We start from the raw sequence: 4,488 nt of genomic DNA, 5'->3' as shown, positions 1-4,488 counted from the left end.
TGGGATAGAGGAAGATTCAGACATTCAAACCAAAGGAATGCACAATCTCATCAATGAAATAATATCAGAAAATTTCCCAAGCATGAAGAGTGAATTAGAAAATCAAAACAAGAGGCCTATAGGACATCAAATTATACTGACAAAACTGTAAATGTAAAAGTAGAAACTAACTGATATATGGGATATCGCACTTCTATCAAGGGACAACAAACAAAATTACAACAGGTCTACACCAAGACACTTTATAATGAAAATGCCCAGCATACAGAATGAGGATAGAATTTTAAAGGCTGCTAGAGAGAAAAATCAAGTTACTTAAGGGAAGACCAATTTGGACCTCAGCACATTTTTCAATCCAGACTCTAATAAAAGCCAGGAGATTCTGGAACAACATATACCAAGCTCTAAAAGATAATGGATGCCAACCAAAAATCTTATATCCAGCAAAATTGAGCTTCAAATTTTACAATGAAATAAAATCCTTCCATGCTAAACAAAAACTAAATGAATTTACAGCAAGAAAGCCTGTACTACATTCTTGGCAAAATATTCCACAAGGAAGAAATGAAAAACAACAATGAAAATCTGCAAAGGGAAGAACTACAATAAAGGAAAAGCCAACCAAAGGAGAAACCAAGCCAAGCTAAATACCAAAAGTAAACAAAAATGATTGGAAAACCAAATCATGTCTCAATAATAACCCTAAATGTTAATGGCCTAAACTCACCAATCAAAAGACAGAGGCTGGTAGATTTGATTACTAAAAATGACCCAATAATATGTGCCTTCAAGAGACTAATTCATAGGAAGACACCCACAGACTACAGGTGAAAGGTTGTGGGATAAAATATAATCATTCACATGGTCTACATAAACAAGTAGGGGTTTCCATTCTCATATCAAACAAAGCAAACTTAAAGCCTAAGTTAATCAAAAGGGATAAAGATGGACATTTCATACTGCTTAAGGGAACCATACATCAACAAGACATAACAGTTATAAATATGTATGCCCCAAACAATAGAGCTTCTACGTTTATCAATCAAACTCTTCTTAAGTTCAAGAGTCAAATAAACCACAACACAATAATTCTGGGTGACTTTAACTCACCTTTCACCACTGGATAGACCTTCAAAACAAAAATTAAACAAAGAAAGTGTAGAACTCATTAATACAAAAATCAATAACTTAGACTTAACAGAAATAGAGAGTATATTATCCATCAATAAGTGATTATACTTTCTTCTTAGAAGCACATGGATCCTTCTATAAAATAGACCATATATTCACAAAGCAAACTTAGTGAATACAAAAAAGTAGAGATACTACCCTGCATTCTATCAGACCATAATGGAATGAAATTAGAAATCAATGATAAAATAAAAATAAAAAATACTCCAACACCTGGAGACTAAATAATATGCTATTATTGCAAAAGATATGAAGGAAGAGATTAAAAAATTTAGAGATAAATGAGAACACTGTTACAACATATCAAAATCTCTGGGAAACTATGAAGGCAGTTCTAAGAGGAAAGTCCATTGCATGGAGTTAATTCCTTCAAAGAAGAAAAAGTCAACAAATAAATGACCTAACATTATATCTCAAAACCTTAGAAAAAGAAGAAATCAACCCCCAAAGCAGTAGAAGACAGGAAATAATTCAAATCAGAGCTGAAATCCATTAAATTGAAATAAGTGGAAAAATTGACAAAACAAAAAGTTGGTTCTTTGAAAAAATAAATAAAAAATTGATGAACCATTAGCCATGCTAATGAAGAGGAGAGAGAAAACTCAAGTTACTAACATCGTGATGAAAAAGGAAATATTATGATGGACATTACAGAAATATAGAATACAAAAGATAATTAGAAATCATTTTGAAAAAAACAAATAACCCAAAAAATAAATGGGCCAAGGAACTGAACAGAAACTTCTTGGAAGAGGATATACGATCAATCAACAAACATATGAAACAATGTTCAACATCTCTAGCAATTAGAGAAATTCAAATCAAAACAACTCTAAGATTTCATCTCACTCCAGGCAGAATGGCAGCAATCAAGAATACAAACAAGGGGGAGGAGGAGGAGCCGGACGGGCTGGCGGGCGGCCGGGTGGCGGCGGCGGCGGCATGGCGGAGCCGAGCAGGGCCGAGACGAGGCCCCCCGATTCGGGTCACCATCAAGACCCCCAAGGACAAGGAGGAAATTGTGATCTGCGACCGAGCCTCGGTCAAGGAGGCAAGATCCTCAAGGATGGGGACACCCTGAACCAGCATGGGATCAAGGATGGGCTCACTGTCCATTTGGTGATCAAGACCCCTCAGAAGGCCCAAGATCCAGCTGCTGTCACTGCTTCGTCCCCCTCCACTCCAGACCCTGCCTCAGCGCCCTCCACCACGCCCGCTTCACCTGCCACCCCTGCCCATCCCTCTGCCTCTGGCAGTGCCACTTCGGATGCTGGCAGTGGAAGCCGGAGGAGCAGTGGTGGGGGCCCCTCACCAGGGGCAGGGGAGGGACCCCCCAGTGCTGCTGCATCTATTCTCTCTGGCTTTGGGGGCATCCTGGGCCTGGGCAGCCTGGGCCTGGGCTCTGCCAACTTCATGGAGCTGCAGCAGCAGATGCAGAGGCAGCTGATGTCCAACCCTGAGATGCTGTCGCAGATCATGGAGAACCCCCTGGTCCAGGACATGATGTCTAACCCTGACCTGATGCGCCACATGATCATGGCCAACCCCCAGATGCAGCAGTTGATGGAGCGGAACCCCGAGATCAGCCACATGCTCAACAACCCCGAGCTCATGCGGCAGACAATGGAGCTTGCTCGGAATCTTGCAATGATGCAAGAGATGATGCGGAACCAGGACCGGGCCCTGAGTAACCTCGAGAGCATCCCTGGGGGTTACAATGCCCTGCGCCCCATGTACACCGACATCCAGGAGCCCATGTTCAGTGCTGCCCGGGAACAGTTTGGCAACAATCCCTTCTCTTCCCTGGCAGGGAACTCCGACAGCTCATCCTCCCAACCTCTGCGGACTGAGAATCGAGAGCCCCTCCCTAACCCCTGGAGCCCCTCGCCCCCCCGCCTCCCAGGCCTCCGGGTCCGGTGGGGAGGGCACCGGAGGATCGGGGACCAGCCAGGTGCACCCGACAGTCTCGAACCCTTTTGGGATCAATGCGGCTAGCCTGGGGTCAGGGATGTTCAACAGCCCAGAAATGCAGGCGCTCCTCCAGCAGATCTCTGAGAACCCCCAGCTGATGCAGAATGTGATTTTAGCCCCCTACATGCGCAGCATGATGCAGACACTTGCCCAGAACCCTGACTTTGCTGCTCAGATGATGGTGAATGTGCCCCTCTTTGCCGGGAACCCCCAACTGCAGGAGCAGCTCCGGCTGCAGCTCCCCGTCTTCCTGCAGCAGATGCAGAATCCGGAGTCCCTGTCTATCCTCACCAATCCCCGGGCCATGCAGGCCTTGCTGCAGATCCAGCAGGGACTGCAGACCTTACAGACTGAGGCCCCCGGGCTGGTACCCAGCCTTGGCTCTTTTGGGATGCCCCGGACCACAGCGCCCTCAACGGGCAGCAGCTCTGGGTCTACGGCCTAGGGACCCACGTCTTCGCCAGCCACGCCCGCCACGACTCCTCCCACCGGGGCTTCCAGTGCCCAGCAGCAGCTCATGCAGCAGATGATCCAGCTTTTGGCTGGGAGTGGAAACTCACAGGTGCAGACGCCAGAAGTGAGATTTCAGCAACAACTGGAGCAGCTCAACTCCATGGGTTTCATCAATCGTGAGGCCAATCTGCAGGCCCTGATTGCCACTGGAGGGGACATCAACGCAGCTATCGAGAGACTCCTGGGCTCCCAGCTCTCCTAATCCTTCGGCCCATGCCTCCTGCCTCTCCCCTGACCCAGTACCGACCTTTGGTTCCTCTGTCAGCCCCTAACCTCTGCAGCTTATCCCTCTGTCTTCTTCTTTGACTCTCCAAACAATAGGGTGACCTTAGAGGCATGGGCCCAATGCCACCGCTCTGCCTGAAAATTTTGATCTCACTGCTGTCTCTAACAGAGTCTTCTCTCCTGGTCCTCCTTGAGCAGAGCTAGTTTTCACAGTTCTGTTGGTCGACCCCACCTCCTTGCCCACACCACCTTTTGCAATCTTCAGACTTCTCAGTGGGGACTGCAAAGTTGCAGGAGGACCCAACTCTCTGGTTTACTGGAACAGTCTTCCATCCACACCACTAGGCTTTGGCTTCTCTTAACTTACCTTTGGTAACTGTCCTCTTCCCCACCCTCCCTGGGCCCTCCAGGGCTAGCACCGCACTCTGAAGGTGGGGGCAGGTGAAACAGGCTGTGATTTTTCTCCTCAAACCCTACTCTGGGCACTTCACCTAGGACTTTTTCTTGGGCTCTGTTGGGACTTCTCATCCAAAGGGGAACACAAAGCACAGCACTCTGGATGGAAATTAACAGGCCCTGGACCAGAGC

At 46.9% G+C, this 4,488-nt stretch overlaps 1 pseudogene; it reads left to right on the top strand.

The window, feature by feature from the left end:
• The first annotated feature begins 2,133 nt into the window (after nt 1-2,133).
• LOC144250120 (ubiquilin-4 pseudogene) lies at nt 2,134-4,016 on the top strand (annotated as a pseudogene).
• The last annotated feature ends 472 nt before the right edge of the window (nt 4,017-4,488 follow it).

The sequence above is a fragment of the Urocitellus parryii genome, chromosome 2, assembly GCF_045843805.1.
Source record: "Urocitellus parryii isolate mUroPar1 chromosome 2, mUroPar1.hap1, whole genome shotgun sequence".
Taxonomy (NCBI): domain Eukaryota; kingdom Metazoa; phylum Chordata; class Mammalia; order Rodentia; family Sciuridae; genus Urocitellus; species Urocitellus parryii.
This window is presented reverse-complemented; position numbering and strand designations above follow the sequence as displayed.